At 44.8% G+C, this 23493-nt stretch overlaps 1 long non-coding RNA gene across 1 annotated transcript; it reads left to right on the top strand.

Annotated features, from left to right (window-relative positions):
• Positions 1-6595: 6595 nt before the first annotated feature.
• On the top strand, positions 6596-9117 carry LOC132212772 (uncharacterized). Its single transcript, XR_009447781.1, has 3 exons — positions 6596-7204; positions 8169-8346; positions 8734-9117. It is a non-coding gene; the product is annotated as an uncharacterized LOC132212772 (long non-coding RNA).
• Positions 9118-23493: the final 14376 nt, after the last annotated feature.

Here is a 23493-nt window from a genome sequence, read left to right as displayed (position 1 = left end):
TAGATGGTAGAGCTGCAAATTCAAGAGAAGAGTCTCTTCCATTGGTCAGCAGTATAGCACTCGACAGTAATGAATGCCTCTGCAAGTGCACAAGATAAGCATCATGGCCCTTGCTCCAATCAAGTTTTAGAAACCATAACTTGCCCAACATGCTATGTGCGTCCACAAGTAAGAGACACAAACCCAGGGCTCACGCAAAGTTGTGCTCTTCTGCCTCACCGGTGGGTTTGGGGTAAATTTTAGTGTATAAAAAAGAACTCACTGCTATTAAAAAGAATAAGTTGGAAAACTTCTGCTGTCTCACCTATAGAGGTCTCACCCTCAGATCCTAAGGCAGAGCCCCTGAGCCATTTATCAGTGTGCCCCTGACTGGAGAGTCAGCCCTAAGACTCGGTAAACCTTGTTTTGGGAGAGAAATTTCAAACCAGCTTACTAAGTATTGGCAGCTTCTCGAGTGGTGATTTTATGGAGACCAACAGCCCCACAGCCTCAGTGTGAATTCTCTCAGGCCATCGGCAAGTGGGGGAACACTATCTGTAATATCGAGATAGCCTAAAAACAACCGAGACCGAAGTCACAGGCGCTGGGGACCGTGCCTTTCCTTGCAGGAAAATAACTTCTGTTGTCATTGTCCTTTTTATGCCCAACAGGGGAAAAATCTGAGGAGAGGTGCTGACAGACTTGTTAATTTCCAGTCGCCAAGTCCAGACTGAGGAAAAGGACATCACAGGCCCTTGTTTGCTCTTCCAAGAATGGTAATGCTTGGGAATTTTAATTTCAAGCCGTGAAGAGCAAACGGTCTGGGCCAAAATCAGAAAGAGCAAGACGATTTCAAGATTTAGGGGTTATCTCCCCTCTGTGTTCCCCTCTGTGTCTGTGTAGTTCCTCAAACAAAGTGGGTTGGAAAAGTTCAAGCTCAGTTCACAAAAGAGAACATTCTGTCCTCTGCACAACAGACTGGGCTGCTGTCTGTAAAACAAAATCAACAGCATGATCTCAGCCGTTGCTGCTGCTGCTACTGCTGTTGCTGCTGTTGCTGCCGTTGCTGCTTGGTGGCAGGCACTGCACCGCCAGCCAACCCACGCCTCAGCGTTTGAATAGAGCGACTGTCAAAGGCGCCCTATGGACAGGACAACCGCTGAAGATGCAGCCGTGTGCGCATGCGCCACACACACACACACACACACACACACACACACACACACTCACTCACTCACTCACACGCAAAAGGCCACAGAGATGACTTCCTGTCCAATTGTTACTTCTACCCAGAAGGTCAAGGAAATTGTTTGGATATTTCTCTTTGGAGAGTAATTACAGCTGAAATATTTCCAAGGAAACAACCCCGCGTACGCACTTGTGCTCTGGCATTGATTGGAGCTTTCGATCTATTTGGATATTACTCTCATCCAATGACAGCATTAACACTAAAGAAGCCTCTGCTTCCCTTAGGAGGGAGGGAGGGAGTCAGGAAAGGGTTGTTGCACCCCCTCCCCAATCCTCCAAGCTTTCTGTTTTCTTCTGGGTCCCTGGCTTTTTCTTCCTTTGTCTAGAATTTAGCCTGCAATTCAGTATTTATTGAGTGTATATTTGGTGCCAGGGACCGTCCATAGAGCAAGATTTTTCTAGTGAAATGAAAGCCAGCCTTGCAACCAGTCAGAGGAGGAAGGAGGGGGAAGCCGAGTGGCCCCACGGGAAGGCAGGAGGGTGGGGGTGAGACAGGTACTAGAAGGCCCTGGACATGGGCGGGTGTTCTTAAGTACAACAAAGCAGACATCTGTGAGGGTTGGGGGCGGCTTCTCCAGGGTTCTTTCCATGCCGAATTCCAATCTATTTGCAAGAGGAAGAAATGACCCCAAAAAATGCAGGATTGCCCACAGCAGGGGCGTGGTGGCCCATGTTTCTTTAAGGTCACCCTCTACTGCAGCTGTTTCAGGATGCAGAGATGGGGGTGGGTGGGGGAGGTGAGGAGTAGCAGGGGAGAAGTTGTGTGAAGAAATGGAAAGTTGATCAGCAGGGCCTCCGGTTATGCAAAGAGCTTTGAATTCTGGTTTACTGTCTGTGTCACCTCAAGTGACACCCTCAGACTTTGTGCCCATGAGTGTCTGTGCCCTTGGCTATTAACTGGGGAGAGAAATATGTATTGTGTGGAACTATTGACTCTTGTGGAACTTAAGGAAATAATAGGTGCCTTTGCTTGTCATAGACTAAGTATGTATTTAATAAATAGTAACCATTGTTATTACTCATGTACGCACTATTCAGAGAAAGCTGTTAACTGGGGTGTCAGTCAAGAACTTCCACCCATGTGTCCTCAGCAGCGTCTCCGGGCCCACATATTTTCACAGTTTATTGACTAATGAATGTCTGTGGAGCACAGCGCCGGGCACTTGGGCAACGAAAGCTTTGTTCCGAAGAAGCCCCAGCACCTTTCCAGGGAGGGCAGTGAGCCCAGGGCAGCCGCAGAGCCCCAGGGCTGGACGAATGCTTCCACGCGGCCTGCCTTCCTTCAGGCTCCGCTCATTTCTCCCAGACCCCGGACCACCTCGGTGGCTGTCACAAGCCACAAGGGGCTGGGGCACCGGGGTTGGTCAGGATCAGCCCTGATGCAAGACTTCGCTGGGACTGCTCTTCCAGAATGTAAACACCCTTCTCACCTCAGGACTGGAACTCCTGCCAAGACTTTGAAAAACAAGTTACACAAGCACCTTGGGGTGGCTGGACATGCCACAACAGGGCCGCTGCCGCTGCCGCACAGAGGGGCGGGGTGGCCTCAAGGACTCAGGGACAATACATAAATCTGCAAACACAAGGCTCCCCGAGCCATGAGTCCAAAAAGCACAAGCCCTCCGGCACCACACCAAGCCTCAGCCTGTGGCAGGAGTCAGTCACTGAAGATCATGTCACAGATTTCCCTGCTGCTGTCACTGATAGGAGCCCAGGTTTGCAGAGGAGTCGCCTGCCGTTAGAGCCAGGGCCCGGGCCAGGGTGGGCGTCCTTGGAACTGGTAACCGTGACCTCTTAAATTTTTCTCCCCCACAGTGACTACCTCCCTGACTAGGCCTACCTCACTGAAGGCCCTGCTTTAAAAGGTTGGCAGCCGACAGCCATTTCACCCCCACCCCCACCGCTGGGCCTCCTTTGCCAAGGGCTACTGCCAACTCTAGCCAGTTGCAGATGGACATTCTCAGAAGGCCAGAGTGTGCACGGGGCAGCACAAGGAAAACCCCAAGGATCTGAGGTAGACCAAGCTAAATAAAACCAGGAACGAGGCAAATAACCAGGAGCCCAGAAGAAGTACCTGAAGAAAAGTAGTTCCCAGAAAATTAAGCAAGAGCTCATACCAACCCGCAGGCGTGATGGGAGGGGAGCCTAAAGGATGATGTTTATTGGCCATTTGTTATGTGCCGGGTGCTTTACATACATTCAGTCCCCACAGTCATCTCGTGTAGCAGGTAGTGATGTCATTACACACTCCAAGAGCTTAAATAACTGCCCCAAAGTCCTGCCTTCAAGCACATGGTAGAGCTTGCACTTGAACCCACAATCATCCAGTTTGAAAGCCCAGGTTCCTTTGATTATACTCTTCTGCCTTCCTGTATGCAAGCATCTTGTTAGAATATGATTGGAACCATCTTATACGTTTATTTTGGTTTTTCAGAGGCTGATGTCTCAAGGGGAAAGTCCTAACACAAAGACCTGCTCTTAGTCTCATATATTTTACCTTATCTCAGTATGTGTGAACAATCAGCAGTAGTTATTGAACATGCCCGAGGCATTGTGCTATGTTCTCTGGGGGATAGAAAGTTGCGTTATGCCTGAGTGCTGCCTTCAAGGAACTCACTGTCTATCTGGAAACAATAGGTTGTGCTGCAATAACACCATTATTCTTTATTCATTTCTGTTATTAATTATTGGGATGATCTCTGAATCTAAATGGTGTTACCACAACAAAGGTTTACTTCTTCTTCACACCACATACCAATTGTGAGTCAGCTGGGTCCTCACTCAAGGACCCAGACTGATGGACAGTCCACCGGATATCTCAAACACTGCCATGCCATGGGGAATGAGCGCGATCAATCAATCAATCACCAGCTCTTACCATTTTTTCCTCTGAGAACTTCTTCTTTAAAAGGGCTTAAGCGAGGAGAACCAAGATGGCGGCATAGGTTAACGCCGGAGTTTGCTGCTTTGAACAACTACTTCAAAAGTGAAACCAAAAAACGGAAGGGACATCACCCAGAACCACAGGAACGCTGGCTGAGTGGAAGTCCTACAACTAGGAGGAAAGAGAAACGCATACGGACACTCAGAGGAGGCACAGTGCTGAAGTCAAATTCTGAGGTGCGGAGTGCGCGGAGCGGGCTGGCGGCGGGGGCGCGATTGTTGTTTTCAATCGGGAGGGAGTCGCAGACTCTGAGCACCAGATCCGGGCGAGTCTTTAGGGACCCAGACTCAAACGGGAGAAACGGGACTGTCTGGCTTCGGTCAGAGCGAGTGCAGCTTTCTCTCTGAGCTTTGCAGTGGGTGCTGGGACTCAGAGAGGCAGACCCCTGGGGACAGGACTGAGAGCCGCCATAACTGCTCTCTCTGGCCCACCCTGTTGATCCTGTGCGACCCGCCCCGCCCAAGCCCTGCACAGAGGCATTTGCCGGATAGCCTCAGGCAAAGGCTAGATTAGCACCTCCCTAGAGGACAGAAGTTCTCTCACTGCTGACACAGCTGATTCTCATAGCCACTTGGCCTGGAGGTCAAACCCTCCCTGGAATTAGCTACAACAATCAAGATTTATCTATAAGACTGCGAACAAAGACCACTAGGGGGTGCACCAAGGAAGCATAACAAAATGCGGAGACAAAGAAACAGGACAAAATTGTCAATGGAAGAAATAGAGTTCAGAACCACACTTTTAAGGTCTCTCAAGAACTGTTTAGAAGCTGCCGATAAACTTAATGAGATCTACACGAAAACTAATAAGACCCTCGAACTTATATTGGGGAACCAACTAGAAATTAAGCACACACGGACTGAAATAACGAATATTATACAGACTCCCGACAGCAGACCAGAGGAGCGCAAGAATCAAGTCAATGATTTGAAATGCGAGGAAGCAAAAAACACCCAACCGGAAAAGCAAAATGAAAAAAGAATCCAAAAATGCGAGGATAGTGTAAGGAGCCTCTGGGACAGCTCCAAGCGTACCAACATCAGAATTATAGGGGTGCCAGAAGATGAGAGAGAGCAAGATATTGAAAACCTATTTGAAGAAATAATGACAGAAAACTTCCCCCACCTGGTGAAAGAAATGGACTTACAGGTCCAAGAAGCGCGGAGAACCCCAAACAAAAGGAATCCAAAGAGGACCACACCAAGACACATCATCATTAAAATGCCAAGAGCAAAAGATAAAGAGAGAATCTTAAAAACAGCAAGAGAAAGAAACTCAGTTACCTACAAGGGAATACCCATACGACTGTCAGCTGATTTCTCAACAGAAACTTTGCAGGCCAGAAGGGAGTGGCAAGAAATATTCAAAGTGATGAATACCAAGAACCTACAACCAAGATTACTTTATCCAGCAAAGCTATCATTCAGAATTGAAGGTCAGATAAAGAGCTTCACAGATAAGGAAAAGCTAAAGGAGTTCATCACCACCAAACCAGGATTATATGAAATGCTGAAAGGTATCCTTTAAGAAGAGGAAGAGGAAGAGAAAGGTAAAGATACAAATTATGAACAACAAATATGCATCTATCAACAAGTGAATCTAAGAATCAAGTGAATAAATAATCTGATGAACAGAATGAACTGTTGATTATAATAGAATCAGGGACATAGAAAGGGAATGGACTGACTATTCTTGGGGGGGAAAGGGGTGTGGGAGATGTGGGAAGAGACTGGACAAAAATCGTGCACCTATGGATGAGGACAGTGGGTGGGGAGTGAGGGCGGAGGGTGGGGCGGGAACTGGGAGGAGGGGAGTTATGGGGGGAAAAAAAAAAGGAACAAATGTAATAATCTGAACAATAAAGATTTAATTTTAAAAAAAAATAAATAAAAGGGCTTAAGCTCAGTGGTTGAGTATCAACCTAAGAACTAGGAGGTCACAGTTCAATTCTAGGTCAGGGCACATGCCTAGGATGGGGGCTCAATCCCCAGTGTGGGGCATGCAGGAGGCAGCTGGCTAATGATTCTCTCATCACTAATTTTTCTATCTCTGTCTCCCTCTCCCTACCTCTCTGAAATCAATAAAAATAATACTTTTAAAAGGGCTTGTGTCAGCTCTGCTCACGTTTCATTGGCCAAAGCAAATTAAATAGTCACACGTAACTTCAAGGGATTAGATAAGTACAAACCTACTACAAGTCTGGGAATTAGGAAAAACCTAAAAAATCTGGTAAATAGACCTATGAATGAATGACCTCAAAGCCTTATGCCTCAAGTTCCAAATAATGTAAGGCTGAAAGATTAGGTGCCGTCAGCGTGGATGCACTTGGGCTTATGTCCTAAGGACTCGAGAGAATTGCCTGCACTGAGCCCTCAGTGAAGTATCCTGAGGAAGTGAAGACCTGCACGGAGCCTTGACGATGGACCTACAAGACCAGACCAGTTGCATCCATCTTGACCTTCAATAGGGTGATAGAAAACCCCCCACCAACCACTCTCACCAACAGCATCAATAATCCCAAGCCTGAAGAGACAACCTGGATGGATGCCTGCAGGCAAGAATATGCACAATGGACTCGAGGGGAGAGGGCCCATCATAGCTGGGTGGAGTGCTAGAGTCTGAGAGAAATGACAATTGGCCAAAGCATTCGTTGAGAAGGTATAGAAGATCTTTTAAACAGGAGAAAACCATGATTAGAGTGGGACAGTAGGGGTTTTAATCTGCGGCTATATTCTTTCATTTATTTCACTTTATAAATACAGGGATGGGCAAAAGTAGGTTTGTAGTGCCTTTGTGACATTCTGAGTTAAAAAGCTATACCTGCATGTCTGTTTCCATAAGAACAACTGTAAGCCCACTTTCTCCCACCCCTGTCTTTTGCGTAGGAGATGCCAAAGGGTATGAGGCTTGATTCCTACCCTCAAGTTACTCCAGTCTTTAGTGGAAGGAGAAGAAATGTGTTTGGTATTTCTTCACGCCACATACCTTTGCAAGTGTTGATCTCAAAGAGATACTTCGTTTGATGAACAAGAGGTAAAACTTCAAGGATGCAAGTTAATGAAGAAGAAAGGGCTAAATTGCTCATTGAGATTGAGGTGATCGAGAGGGCTCCAGGGATGGGAGAAAGTTGTAGGAAAGTGGAGAATGGAGGAGACCGTAGATAAGGCAGCTGGTGATGGGAGAAAAGGCTCTCTGAATGATGGAGATTTTTAATGAGGATTTTTATGAAGTGTGGCCATATCGTGTTCAATGTAAGCCCTCCACTTTTCTCCTTTGTGGACATTTCAATAAAATCTACGTCACTCAAAATGCTTTGAGAGGTGGCTTGAGAGGTCACAAGGGGGCAATTGTGTAGCAATGAAGTATCAGTTGTGGCCTGAGTGGGCACAGGGTGTGAACACGGGCTTTCCAAGAGAACCCAGTCATGTCAGTGTTTTAAATATATATATATACAGTCACATTTGTTCAGGATAAAGTGGCAATCCTGGGAATGGAAGAGTTTGGGGGGAAGAAAAAAGACCTTCATAAAGGAAATTAAAGGTGATCCTGGAGTACCAGCTGTTGAAAGCTCAGAAAGTGTCCCCAGCCCATGTGGATTAATGGAATGTATTCCAGTCCAGGCACCCAAGGGTAGCACATGCAAAGGCACTGTGGTGTGGGACAGCCTGGTTTATTTCAGCTACTGCAACTAAACATTGATGGACAGGATTTTGAGGGGTAAAGTCAGGAAGAGAAGTTCAGTAATCCAGTCCAATCAGCAAGGTTTGTAGAAATGAGGGCATGTATTTATCAGCAAAATTATGGATTCAGCATTTATTGACTCTCAAATACTTTCCAGCTTTTATATTACTACAAAAATACTTTGTTTGGATTTGGCAAAAACCTGGGAAACTCGTGATTCCCTCTTTGCTTACCTATTGGTAAGAAAAATGGTGGATCCAGAGATTAATTTTTCTCAGGCTAAACTGACTTATTTATATTCGTTGCTCACGTACAGCAGGCCAATATTTACCTTGCTGCTAAGCACCACCTCTCCATGTGCAGTGGAGAGAACATGCCAAGATCCTTCAGGCCCGGTGTCCCGGGAGGTGAAGGATTGCTGGAGACAGCAGCACGCAGAAGCAGAAAAGTGGTGCCTATTAAAACACAGTTCTCGATTTACAGTCAACTGTCAGGTAGGAAAATTTACCTCTGCTGATCAGAGCGGAAAGTACCCTGAGTGTGGGGTGTGAGTGTATGTGTGTGCCCAGGTATATGTTAACTATCCACCTGGGAAATCTTTAAATCAGCATTTATTTCAATAATCTCAGAATTCATATGGCACCTTTCTCCGCAAATGCTTCCAAAGCAGTTTATAAATTTTATGTAGCTGGGGAACCATCCCTGCCGGAATAGAAGGAAAGAGATGCTTATCAGCTTCCTAAGGAGAACTTGGGGCTGACTGTACTTTTGTTAAGAAGTACGGGGAGCCACAAATGTATATTCAATGCAGGGTGTATGTGGATTTAAATGACATTGTAGTTCGTTAAAATTATTATTCGAATTTCCTCCTAATCGTACAGATTCTACCCAGCCTTCCAGGGCCACCTCTGGATTCAACTCTACAGCTGACACTCAGTTTGATCCCCTGGAGCAAACATCTGTCACCTCGCCCTGGGTATTGCTCTTCCCTACGTGCCCCGAAGAACAGAAGGGGGCAGGACCTCTTGTGTCACTCTTTGGGGTTGTACGTTGTGCATTGCTGGCTCATGCAGAGACTGAGAAGTAACTGGGAGGCCGGTGAGCACCTCTGAGGAAATTAAAGGGACTTCAAATCATTCATTCGTTCAGTAAATATTTATTGAGCAATTACTATGTTCTAATACTCTGCCAAGGTCCTTGTGATGCAGCTAAGAGCACTGGAGACGAGGCCCTGACCTTCTGGAGCCAGCAGTCTAGCAGGGGAGTTGGTCATTCGTGAAATAATCGTTCAGATCATAGGAAACCGACAACCTAGATAAGTGCTCAAGGAGAGTTCTGAGAGCATAAGCAGGGAACTTCACCGAGCTGGAGAGTCGGGACAGGCCCCTGGGAAGCTGAAGGTCACGTTCTCATCTGACGGATGAGGAGGAGTTAGCTACATCCTTCCTTTCCCCACCCGCACCTCCGTCAACCTCAGTTTTCTCATTTGTAAAATGGCTATGTGAACAGCACCTGGCCTACGCTTGGGGTCCCCGGAAGCCAGCCTTGAAGCCAGCCTTGAAGCCAGCCTTGAGCTAAGGACTCAGGTGAACGTGGTTGAGTAGGAAGTGTCCCCAAGGAAAACTGCTTGAGAAGCTGGGTGGGACTGGGGAGAAAAGGAGGGTGAACAAGTTTGAGAAGCAAGCAAAATACCACGGAAGGAAGAACTGGAGATACAAAAGGTGACACCAGGAGCTGGGGTGCGTGTCCCCCCGCACTGGTTAGTTACCAGTAAAGTCCACGGCACTTCTGTTCTCAGGGCTGGGAAGCAAAGCGGTTCAGTAGCTCAAGGACTATCTATAACACAGAGCCCTCACGGCGCTGACTGCCGAGAGCACGGCACACGTGATAAGTGTGTGCAGATAACTATGTGATAAGTGTATGCGCATAAGTGTGTGTACCCCCTTACATAGTAAAACAATGTGAGCGGTGCAGTCAGGGGACTGAAGGGCCCTAGCCGGTTTGGCTCAGTGGAAGAGCGTCGGCCTGCAGACCAAAGGGTCCGGGGTTCGGGTCCGATCAAGGGCACATACCTCGGTTGCAGGCTCCTCCCCGGCCAGGGCCCTGGTGCAGGAGGCAACCAATCGATGTGTTTCTCTCACATGGATGTTTCTCTCTGTATTTCCCTCTCTCTCCCACTCTCTCTAAAATATCAATGGAAAAATATCCTTGGGTGAGGATTAAAACAAACAAACAAACAGAGCACTGTTGGCCTTTGCTACATAGGCTGTAGGCACAGGTTAAAGGCAACAATGCATATAAGGACCATAGCACAGGGCCTGACCCGTAATACTCAATAAATATTAGCTCTCATTGTAATTACTAGTATTTATTGGCTGTGCATCGATATGGCCTGGGACAGGCTCCACCTTCCCCAGTTATCTCTGCCTACTCCACTCCTGCAGGAACCCACTCTGCCACCCACCCCTCCCTGCCAGGTCTCCCGAGACAAACACACATAAATACAGCAAAATATATTTATATGTCTCAGGGTTGTCACATTTTGCTGAGCTCATAACAGAACTGAACAAATAGCCCTGCCATCTTCCGTAATGTGTTCTATCATTCACCAGCTTTATCTCCCCCTGTCCCCCTGGGCTCCTGGAGCTCAGGAACGCATGTGCCTGGCTGCGTCTTAAATGTGATCCGCACTAACCTGATGCAATTCTCAGGCCTTCATTTCCCGGGCAAGATGATAGAATTTTTAGACCAGAAAGACTTCCTTGATCTGCTCATCTTACTGAGTGGTACACTGAACAATTGTTTGCTACTTCAAAAATCAGCATATTATATAAAAAGGAATGAACTATGAAGCACGAACGAGAATGAATCATGAAAACATGATCCTGGGTGTAAAAGCCAGACACAAAAGAATACACGTGGTATGATTTCACTTATTGGCGATTCTGAAACAGGCAGCCTTCATCTATGATGACAGAAAGTGGGTCAGCGGTTGCCGGGGCTGGGTCTGGGGTAGCAGCAAAAAGGCCTGAGGGAACTTTGGGGAGTTGAAATGTTTGCTAATCTGTGTCCTTGTTTGTGGAGGTCGTTACACTGGTTGTATACGTCTGTCCACACTTAGAAGGGGGTATTTCAAATGGATGCGTTTTAGTGCTTGTCAATTATATCTCAGTCAAGTTTATTTTAAAATTAAATAGGCATTTTGTTGCTTGACCAAGAGATCAAAAGCAGATCCAGACTAATCGCAGGGAACTCAGTCTGGCCAGAGGAACAGAAGCCTTTGTATTGTTCTCCATCCCCACCCCCATTTTTCCTTTTGGCAGGAAGTTGGTCTTTATTATTTGCCCTAATGGAGGGAACAATGGCCTGGAGACTCTAAAAGGAGAATACAATCTCCAAGTCATTTACATCTCAGGCTCTGGAATGTGTTTGTTGCCTATCTGGTATTTGAATAGAGATGTGCCAGCTTGATATCCCGAAAATGCGCTTCAAATGAAATAATGAGCTTCCCCGTAAAGAGCTGAACTGCTGGAAGCTTGGGGAACAGTTCACTTTCCCTGCCTGACCCCGCTTTTCCCTTCTCCTCTGTCCAAGCAGGAAATGCAGTATGTCACTAGTCCCAAACTTTCCTTCAGGCAGGCTGTCTCAGTTGGCGAAACTGTGTTATGGGATTTGGTGCCTCTGTGTTAATATGCAGTGAAAATTACCCGGCCAACGTGGCTCAGTGGTTGAGGGTCGACCTATGAACCAGGAGATCATGGTTCAATTCCAGGTCAGGGCACATGCCTGGGTTGCGGGCTGGATCCCCAGTAGGGGGTATGCCTATCAGGTGTGCCTATCGATGATTCTCTCTCATCATTGGTGTTTCTGTCTCTCTCTCCCTCTCCCTTCCTCTCTGAAATAAATTTAAAATATATTTTAAATAAATTAAATAAAATGGAACCCCTATTTTTCTTTAAAAATGCAGTGAAAATAGAAGTCGTGGAGATAACTCAAGCCATTGAAAGAAGGCTTAAAAATGTTTTTCTTGCCAATGAAGTGGAATCAGCTACTTGCAGATAATTGAGAACAGATTCTACAAGAATTAGTTTCTTATAGTTAGGTTGCAGTCTGGCTGGTACTGGCCCTGGGAAGCCTCTGCTTGTCCATAGCACACCCCCAAGTCCTGCCACTCTCAGGGCTGGGTTCTGGGTTTGTTGCTCACGCTATTTGCACCCCACTCCCACCTCCAACACCCTGAACTTGGTCTTTCGTGGCACATGCCACCTGGAGGGCAAATGCCTGTTTATTAATTAATCTGTGCCCTGAGCCCAACTGAAAGCAAGGCCTGCTGAGGTCATTATCTTCAGCTACTAGTGCCAGGCTCAGAGTGGCTCATAGTAGGTGCTTAATAAATAGCTGTTGAGCTGTTATGCTTCTGAACACATCACAACAGAGTTTATTTAAGGTTTTGAAAATCAACTGCACAAACAGGAACACTCTGGTGCTTCCAACGGGAACTCCACCCAAACAGAGCTCCAGCAGGAAATGCCAAAAAGTCAGCATCTAGCACAGAAATTGCTGTGTATGTTTCAGGGCAAACTCTCGTGAGTTGGTCTCTGAGAGGCGGCGGAATAGTCTGCAAAGTCCAAGGCTTTAGGACCTCCTCATACAAACTCTCCTCCTGAGCAGGTGACAGCGTCCAAGGCAAGTGGAAGGGAAGAGAGCTCCCCACCCCACCCCTAGAAGGCCCTGGGCTCTGGAGAAGCTGTAAACTTGGAGTCAATGGACCAGGCTCATGCCTCAACCCTCAGAGACTCTCTAAATGACAGCAATGACACCTCCCTCAGAGAGTTGTTGTGAAGTCTCATCTGCACGTTCTTAATTGTGATACACATTTTAGCTGCCATGTTGTTAAGAGCAACAAGAACTAAATGCACCTGGGACTTGACAGAACAAGAAGAGGAAGAATGAGGAAATTATAGATAATAATCCTAAATTACTCCTCCTCCTCCTACTACTACTACTAGTAGTAGTTTAAACACTGTCTTTCAAGTTATGGATCACCTAGTTCCTCCTTCCTTTCCTATGGCCTTTTGGATGCTTACCTTGGGCTCCTTTATTCCATAGGAGCAAGGAGAGAACACAGAGAGCTTAAGTTCACTCAGGGCTACTGCACATTATGCGCATCAGACCTGGAGAAGAAACAGCTGGCTAAAATAACAGTGCCTGAATTCCAACTTCCCATAAATTCATCTTGGTGGGAACCTAGGTATCACTATACAAAGAGCCAAATTGGCCGATTGGTGGTGCCTCCTTTCACTAAAATGCTTCTTTAAGAAGTGACCTCAAGAATTTAACAGAGTTCCATGTCCTGGACACATCAACTAACTTACTTTGAATACAGATAATGAGCCATGCCAATTTTGGGGAGAGCACTAGAATTATAGAACATCAACAATCAGGTCAACTCCTGGTGCATCTGGTGACGTCACTAGTCATTCATTCATTAAATCATTCGTTCAACAAAAGGGAAAGAACTTGGAGTCTGGCTTGAGTCCTCACTCTGCCTTTTACTAGTGCAGCGGTTCTCAACCTGTGGGTCGCGACCCCTTTGACGGTCGAACGACCCTTTCACAGGGGTCGCCTAAGACCATCCTGGATATCAGATATTTACATTATGATTCATAACAGTAGCAATATTACAGTTATGAAGTAGCAACGAAAATAATTTTATGGTTGGTTCATAACATGAGGAACTGTATTTAAAGGGCCAGAAGGTTGAGAACCACTGTACTAGTGATATAACCTTAGTCAAATGCATGTCCCTTTCTTTGTAAATTGCAAGTCATAATAATTCCTACCTTGGAGATTTGCCATGAACACTAAACAAGTAGTTTTAATTATTCGGAATAAATAATAATAATAACAATAACTGTGGCTCAGAGCCTAAAGTGTGCACCAGGAACCTAGAGGCATTTTTGCCTTCTCCTCAGGGGTGCCCATCCACATGTGGCCACAGATGGAGCAGAGCAGCCACTGTTCATATGGCACATCTCACTTTAAGAACATTATTTTCAACCTTAAAGCCTTAAGTGGATGCCATTGCCCTCGGGCCCGTGGGCCACAGGTAGATATTGAAGGGCATCTTATACAAAGCAAGCTTTGCAGAGTGCTGTTTCTAGTAAGACAATCACAGTTCCCTTAGACAAAGCCCTCTGTTTTTGGAGAAAGAGAAAGAGTTCAGGTGGGTAGGAAATGGAAAATAGAAAACACCAAGGTCCGAGGGAAATACTTCAGAAACCCAGGCTAAGCATCTCGAGCCAGATCTTTCCAACACAGAGCTGTGGTGAGCACAAAGCTTCTCTCAATGTGTCCCTGCCTAACCACAATCCAAGCACAGTGCTCTGTAAATAATGTGTGCTAATATGTTCAATAAATACTTAGCAGGCCACCTCACCAGCATGGCTCAATGACTGAACATCAACTCAGGAACCAAGAAGTCACGGTTCAATTCCTGGTCAGGGCATATGCCTGGGTTACGGGCTCGATCCCCAGTAGGGAGCATGCAGGAGGCAGCCAATCAATGATTCTCTCTCATGATTGTTTCTATCTCTCTCTCCCTCTCCCTTCCTCTCTGAAATTAATTTTAAAAAGTGTAAAAAGCTAACCAGTTTGGCTCAGTGGATAGAGCGTCAGCCTGCGGACTGAAGGGTCCCAGGTTCGATTCCGGTCGGGGGCGTGTGCCTTGGTTGCGGGCATGTCTCCAGTGGGGAGTGTGCAGGAGGCGGCTGATCGATGTTTCTCTCTCATCGATGTTTCTGACTCTCTATCTCTCTCCCTTCCGCTCTGTAAAAAAATCAATAAAATATTTTTTTAAAAAGTGTAAAAAAAAAATACTTAGCAGGCCTTCTGTGGGATAGGCAAGGTAAGAGAACCAACCATGAATGCTATGGGCGCTCCCCTGAAGGAATTTGTCTGCTAAATGCTTGATGACTTAAATTGACAGTTTTAGATAGCAGTTCTTGTTTATTCAATTCTATAGCACTTAACCTACCCCACTTTCAGGCAGCAGTTCCTCCAGAGCCTGCAGCTGACCTCTCTTTCCAGAGATGGCAAGAAGCAAGCAATTGGGAAGGGCCCATGGCTGGTCCACTCATAGCACCCTGTGGCTCTCACAGCACCCAATAGAGTGCCAAGCTCACAACATATTTATTCTTCCATTCATATTCTATCTGTCTGTCTACCTACTGTCGCACCTGTAAATGCCTTTCTTTTGAAGAGTGCAACACTGACCATATCATTATTGTAGTAATGGATGAGATAGGCAATGCATCCTTGGCCAGTTACATAATATGTAAGTCTCCAGTGGATGAGAGCTACTGTATTTCCTGTCTTGTCAAACCTCACCACTTTCTCCCTCTAATTATACCTTCCCCTGGCCACCTACAAGTCTGGCTATTTGTTCACAGAGTATAGCAACAGAAAAGGCTAAGAGAGCCAATACAGCACAGCCTGCACCACACTATGCAATGAAACTCAGGCAACAATGCAAGAGGACAGTGCTCCAGGCCCATAGCCAGGGACATGTCAGAAAAAAGACCCAGGTTCTTAAGTTTTTGCCCTCTATGTGCTCTCTTTTCAAGGAAATTAAATCCCAAACTGGAAAAGATGCTTGATTCAAAGACTTAACCTTGAGAACAACAGAAATATGGAAATAGTATCTTATCTTTATTGACTTTGAATTTTAAAGGCTACTGGGACAGAGCTATTCTATTATATGTCGCAAATGTATCTGTACACACACACTTCTTTGTGCATTTATGCATCCATCTGTAGCATTAAATCCCAGATATATGTGTGTATACATGATGGGGCAATCGTAAGTTGTTTGTATGGAAAATTACACAATAATTAATAAGAATATAAGAATGGCCCTAACCGGTTTGGCTCAGTGGATAGAGCGTCGGCCTGAGGACTGAAGGGTCCCAGGTTCGATTCCAGTCAAGGGCATGTACCTTGGTTACGGGTGCATCCCCAGTAGCAGGTGCTCAGGAGGCAGCTGATCGATGTTTCTCTCTCATCGATGTTTCTAACTCTCTATCCCTCTCCCTTCCTCTCCATAAAAAATCAATAAAATAAAATAAAAATAAAAAGAATGGGTGCTGTGTTTTTACATAGTCACAACTATACAACTACTTTTGCCCTACCCTGAATATAGCATTAGTGTATATTATATAATATATGACATTATTGCATACACACACACACACACACACACACACCCTGGTCAGCTATTAGGGTTGACTGATGAAGAGCCTTATTTGCATGTGGAATCAATGTATTTCATGAGAAGAAATTCAACCTAATAAAACATGAGTCTCAGAGCATCTGCTTGGTTGAAGAAGAGTCCGTTTGCATTAAAGGGTGCTCTAAGAGGGCCGCCACTTAGAGTGATTCTCGCCCCTCTTCCTTTTCTCTGTTCCTAGAGTTCCCCCTCCCCTCTCTAAATGATGCTATCAGATGGAGAATGCTGGGTGGGAGTGGGGAGGTCTGCAGCCGCAAAACAGTACAGCATAGGGTTACACTCACGCAGGGAAGGGAGTAGCAACTATGGGAGAGGGCTATGGCAGTCTTGGATGCAGGTGCACACAAAAAAGTGGGATTTGTTCCATGCAAACTGGTTAAGGATAGAACCCAAGAAACCATCTGCTTGTCCCTGACCCTTTCAGCCATATCAACTCCCGTCCCCAAATGCTAGACCTCAAGTTTAGAACCAATTGAGAGAAAGTCCCAGGACAGGCAGATTGAGATGAAAATACCGTTCTTGTTTGCTATGGACAGAATGTTTGTGTGACTCCCAAATGTATGTGTGGAAACACTACCTTCCAATGTGATGGTATTGTGGGATGGGGCCTCTGGAAAGTTATTAAGTCATATGGTTGGAGCCCTCATGATGGGATAAGTGCCCTTATAAGTAGAGGCATGAGAGAGCTTGCTTCTTCTCTCTTGGTTCTCTGCCATGTGAGGACACAGCAGGAAGACTGCCATCTGCAAACCAAAGAGAGAGTCCTCACCAGAATGTAACCATGCTGAACCTTGATCACAGACTTTCTAGCTTCTAGACTTATGAGAAGCAAATAGTTGTCATTTAAGCCACCCAGTCGATAGTATTTTTATTATAGCAGCGCCAACTGCCTGTGACATCACTCACGGTGGGAAGATGTGACTTTAGTGTGCAGTAATAATGATGAGTTTTCTAATACTCAATCTCAGAATTAGACAGCCTTCCCATCCGTCACAGGCAGCACTGAATGATCACCAGGCCCCCCAACAGAAGCAAAACCTGCCCTTTTTAAAGGATACCGGAACCGGGCAGAATAGGGGCCTCTGCTGGCCGGTCAGTCCCAAGAGAGGAAGAAACTGAGTCACATAACTCAATTCCTCCTCTCAAATCCATCCTTCTGTTATAGCACCTATCCTCTCCAGGAGGAGTGAATAAATGGGTCTGGAAAGGTTACTGTAGTAGAAGACCCTACCACATGGAGGGAACATTGTGAGCGGGAAAGTAGCATTCCTCCAACATGAACCAAGACATACACCATGCTGCAGGGGACAGTTGGAGGGCCTTGTAAATGGCTGATAAAGTGGTGCTCTTCTTCCCAGGTCTTCTTCTTTCCTAACTTTTTCTTTCTTTCTCTCTTTTTTTTTCAATTACAGTTTACATTCAATAGTATTTTATATTAGCTTCGGTGTACAGCATAATAGTTAGATAATCACATATTGTTACAGAGTGTTCCCCCTGATGTTCCCAGTACACACCTGACACCATACACAGTTATTACAATATTATTCACTCTATTTCCTGTGCTCTACTAATTTTCTAGTGCTCACTCTGTTTGCAATCTCTCGGGCGGCCCCTCTGCATAAAGCTCGTGCATAAGGGAAAGGAATAATAATTGAACCCAAGTTGGTTGGTTTGTTTTTACTTCACTGACTTGGTTGGAGTGACACTTTTCATAGGAAGAGAATGGATGATAAGGAGAAGGTCAGATCAGTGTGATGATTAAGGAGGCCTCAGCCTGCTAACCTCTTCCCCATCTTCCCAAAAAGGATGCAGAACACTAGCAAAAGTATTCAAATGTCCTTATCTCATTATTACTCTTCATAGCTAGAAGGGGATCAGATGAATCAACTCTACAGCACACTTTTGGATTCTCAAAGCTCAGCAGCCCCCAGTAACATTCACTCCGGCATTCACTCAACAAACATTTTCATTGAACACCTAAAAGGCAGATAGCTCTATACTAGGGGCTGAGGACAAAAACACAATCCCAGCCCTAATAAGATCTTTATCATTCCATTAGTCAAATAAGAATTTATGAGCATCTAGTATGCACCCCATTGGGCCAGATACTCAGCAAACACCTTGGACTTGTGCCTTCAAACCTTCTGAATGCAACAGTGGAAAGGACTAACACCAAATGTCCAAGGGACTCTTTCCCCCTCCCCATGTGGGAGTCTGTGCTTGCTCTTCAATAAGTTTCCACCTTTACTATAAAAAATAAAATAAAAACAAAAAACAAGTGTCCAAAAGCCTGGTTTCCTTTGAGAGATTTTTTTCAGATTTTCTGGGAGGGTCAGAGGGTTTAGAAAAACAAAATAAAGGCTGATTCAATGAACTGAAATTAGATGTCTTTCATGAAAGACTGGGCAACTTCCGAAGAAGGGTTGGTGGACATTGCCCTTAAGTGGGGGAAACCATTCTGAAAAATAATATGTGGTAGTTTTTAAAATGTTAAACTAGTAAAAATCTGCATCCTGCCCTTGATAGAGGCATGGCTTCTGACCTTACCATGGCTCTTAGAGAAATGGATTTGTACATTTTTATTTATTTTCTTGTTTAAAGTATTACAAATAGTAGTACATATGTCTCCTTTTTTTTTCCCCATTGACCTTCCCCCGGCCTCCCCTACCCACCAGCACATGCCCTCACCCCACCCCCACCCCCCAGTGTCTTGCGTCCATTGGTTATGCTTATAGGCATGCATACAAGCCCTTAGGTTGATCTCTTACCTCCCCTCTTCCCAAACCCTCCCCAGCCTTCCCGCTGTAATTTGACAGTCTGTTCGGTGCTTCTCTGCCTCTGTATCTATCTTTTTGTTCATCAGGTTATAATGTTCTTTATTATCCATAAATGAGTGAGATAATGTGGTATTTTTCTTTGTACATTTTTAGACACGATAGAAAGATTTCTTTCTACCTGGGCTTCTTCAGAGCATTCTACATTTTGATAAAATTTTAAAGCAACACAGCAGGCAAAAGAATAAAGGCTTTTTCCTCTGGTTTCAATATAACTGTGTATGAACAACAAAGAGCCAAAAAGTTCATGTCTAGAAACTCAGGTGCTATTTATAGCTCCTTAATGAGCAGAACTTTTTTTTTGCCATTTACTCATTCATTCATTTTGTTTCCAAAAATCTAGCATGAAGACAGGTGCTCAGTGAGGGATGGATGGATGGATGGATGGATGGGTGGGTGGATGGGAAAATGTCCAGAGATCAAGCCACAGTCCATCCAGCTTCCCACAGCACAGGGTGGCTTCGCACTGGCCAGCAGTAACTATTGGGTTTATACCCACCAGAGACTTAAAGTAGAAAAGTAGGATGAACTCATTCAGAAAGATTGCTAAATTCAAGAATCCTCAAGTCAACAATAACCTCAGTCAAAAATCACAAATATTTACTGAACTTTTACTACATGCCAGGAGCCATGGGTACCAAGATGAAGACAACCACATGTTCCTATTCTTCCAGTTCACTTTCCCTTGTAGCCCCATTGTCTTAACATCTTGTCTCTGACCAACTGCCCCTTAGGGTTCCTAGTCTAATGATATGCTAAACCACTTCCTTGCAAATGCCTTTAGCTCCTTTGTTCTGTCTCCTGTTGCCCACTCCTGACAAACCCTCACCTATAGATGAAACCAAACCTTAGCTGCCTCCTCTGTGCCAGCTAAGCATTGCTGGAGAAAGTCAAATAACTGTGCCAACTGATTATAGATGTAGCCCCAAACTTAATCAACTCTCAGTTTTCCCATTTCAGTAAATAGTATCACCACCCACCCAGATAGTTGCCGGGAGCCGGTCCATCCTTGCTGTTTCAAGGGACCTGGCATATATGGCATACGGTTCTTAATATGTTTGCTCACCTTCTTGGCGCTGTGTTTTAACCAAGGTCACCTCTCCGAGAAAGGTTGAATCCCCAGGTAGGATTTTCCCCTGAAGTTAGGGAGGGAATAAAACCCCTCAACTAAGTGCCAGGCGGGTAACTAATCACTTTAACTATGAACAATCATGCTTAAGCTACATAATCTTTACTCCCTGGAATGGAGATAAGAAACGCCCTAACCTTTGGAATAGAAATTGACAGGATTAAAATCAACTGGTATAAATACAGATGTAACAAGACAGCAAGACACAGAACTTATAAGACAGAACTTAGGACACAGGGCTTGGAAGACAGGACCAAGAGAGACAGAGCCTAGGCACAGAACCTACACAGAACGTTCTCTAGAGACAGAAGATCTTCGCTGGAGAGAGCATGCCGGAGGATCCTGGACAGGGACTGGCCTCGGAGCCTGGAGGCGGAGCCTGGAGAGAGCATGGCAAAAGATCCTGGACTGAACCTGACTACAGAAATTGGCAAGAGAACCTGACTAGAACCTAGTACTGAACCTGCCTGGAGAACCTGAGCAGAACCTCTCTGGAGATCGAGACCAGAACTTGGCTGGAGATCCTGGCTAGGCTGCTGATCAACGGAATGCTGTCTCCGTGTCATTCCCTCTTCGCCGACTCCGTCCACACCTTTGGGGACCCCTGGACCTGCTGGGGTTGGACCCCGGCAGATAGTCAAGCCAGAAATAATGCCTGAAATTCCCTTCTCTCTCACATTGTTTGTCCAAACCATCACCAAGGTGTCGATGCTATATCCAACATGAATCTGAAGCCCACCTCCATTCTTCATCTGCCACCACCTTGTCCAGTCTCCATCATTTCCCACCTGAACCCCTGAAATTGCCTCTGAATTGGTCTACCACTTTCACTCTGGTCTGCTTATTCACCATGAAAAAACAAAAAGGAACTATTAACTCCTAAACTGGATCGTAATTGCAGTAGACACTACCTGCCTACATACCCTCATGACATACCATTGCCTTTAGGATCAAGTTCAAACTCCTCCTGTCCCAGAAAGTCCTATATGAATCTCCTAGATACCGCTCCACTTTTCACTCTCAGCATGTTCCCCCTTCCCCACAACACTGGTACCATATTGCCTTCGATCAGTTCCTTGAAAATTCTACGACCTTCCCCACCTAAGGGTCCCTGCACTTTCTATTCTCTTGGTCTCTCATTCAAATTCTCACATGAATGCTTGATCCCTTTCCTCCAAGTCTCAGCTTAGCTCAAATGTCATTTACAAAAACAGACCTTCCTTAATTGATCCATCCAAACTAGGGTTTCCTATTATTCTCTCCTAGCACTCTTTATTTCCTTTGTGGCACTTACTACAATGTATAACCCAATTTGTGTGCTTTCTTGTCTAATGTTGGTCCTCCCACCAGCCTAGAAGCTCCAAGAAAGCAAAGGTCTTTTAGCTTTCTTAACGAGGGCCTAGCACATGGGAAGTCATCAATGCTTCCCCCTGCCCCCTCCCCCCAAAAAAAAAACATTGAACAAAGACATGGTCCTTGCCTTTACAGTATAGTGGAAGAAACGTATATACACATGGACAATTTCCATGAAATGTTAGAGGTCAGATAGTCATGGGCAGAAGGTGCTAATAGAATGCAAGAGAGGGGCACTAAACCATAGTGGTGGGGGGGAAATAAGTGATACTTCATTTTAATGATCCAATAGCCTCCAAGTTCCATGAAATTCAAAAAACAAACAGGTTCTTCTTACTCAATCCTATGTCCTCAATGTTGAGCATAGTACATGGCACACAGAAGATGCTTCATAGATACCTGTTGCTTGGATGGATGGATGAATGGATCAATGATTTTACTTTTCTTTGGAGTCATTCAAATGGTCAACTTCAAACCTGAGTTTAAAATTTTTAAATACAGACTAAAATTCAAAATAATTAAAATATCCAGCTATAGGGAAAATGTAAAGGAAATCATAGTACATCCCATTAATTGAAAAAATGTGTAGCCACAAAAATATATATCAATGAAGAATTTGTGATAAGATAGAAAATGCTTATAAATTAATGGGGGAATATTACATGTACAGTTTAAGTACCTATAAGGCTAAACACGAAGGAAGAGCCCACTGAGGTCTTTCAATTTGAACTTTGCATAGTGGAAATGTTCAACATAGAGGAATAGAAAAATAATAAAATCACAACTCTTGAATCTCTCATCTTCAACAATGATCAATTCAAGGCCAATTTAATTTTCTCTCTTGCTCTGACCCAAAGCCATAATTTGACCCCCACCCACCCTGACCCTTTGGGTTATTTTGAAACAAACCTCAGACATATCATTTCACATGTAAATACTTCAGTAGATATATCTCTAAAAGATGAGATGTGAGCTATTTTTAAAAAATATATTTTGTTATTGATTTCGGAGAGGAAGGGAGAGTGAGTGGGGGAGAGAGAGAGAAACATCAACAATGAGAAAGAATCATTGATCAGCTGCCTCTAGCACACCCCACACTAGGGATCAAGCCTGCAGCCCGGGCATGTGCCCTGACTGGGAATCGAACTGTGACCTTCTGGTTCATACATCAGTGCTCAACCACTGAGCCATGCCAGCTGGGCCATGACCTCTTTTTATTAAAAAATATAATTACAATACCATTCTTATGCCTAAATTTAAAAACACACACAAAACACTCCTTAATTCAATCAGATAACTAGTCAGTATTCTAATTTTCCACAGTTGTCTCATGTTTTGTTTGTTCTATAGTTTGTTTGTTCAAGTCAGGATTCAACAAGGCCTACATGTTGGTGTGTCTCTTAAATCTTATTTAATTTATAACTTCTCTCCACCTACCACACAGGCACTACTGGTACATTGTGAGAAACCTTTCCAAGCCTTTGTAAACTGTTTTCTGATTTCCTCTAGTGACCCAGCTCTCCTAATAAACAAACAGCAGCTTACGGGACCCCCTTTTAAGATATAACTTTAACACATATGCTTGGACATTTTAAAGTATCAAAATTTATCAAAGAGAGATAACCTCATTACACATTGTACTGGAGGATAGAGGAGTCGATTTTACACTACAGCTGATATAACACTTCTTAAAAACGCTACTCTGGAGGGATGTTTCACAGACGTGAATAAATATTTTGCTCTGTTGACGCTGCCCTTGCCATAACTTTTAAATAATATGCATGAAACGAAACTGTTTCAAACGGCAATACCCATCATGGCATCATGGTGACAGTGGTCCTCTTCCAAGACCTCCTTAAGCTTTTTCGTACTTTCTCTCTGTGAAATGGGGTAAAACTAATAGCTTCACAGGAAAAATCTCAGAGGCCTCTTCCCAAGTGTTTCCCAAGCTGAGACTCGTCTGTGAAGAGCTGGTTGGTGTGAAGTAAAAACACAGGGAGTAACAGATACCTGTGAATTTATTTGGGTCATCGAGATG

Source organism: Myotis daubentonii, chromosome 11 (assembly GCF_963259705.1).
Source record: "Myotis daubentonii chromosome 11, mMyoDau2.1, whole genome shotgun sequence".
NCBI lineage: Eukaryota > Metazoa > Chordata > Mammalia > Chiroptera > Vespertilionidae > Myotis > Myotis daubentonii.
The sequence above is the reverse complement of the archived record's forward strand: the minus strand, read 5'-3'. Positions and strand labels throughout refer to the sequence as shown.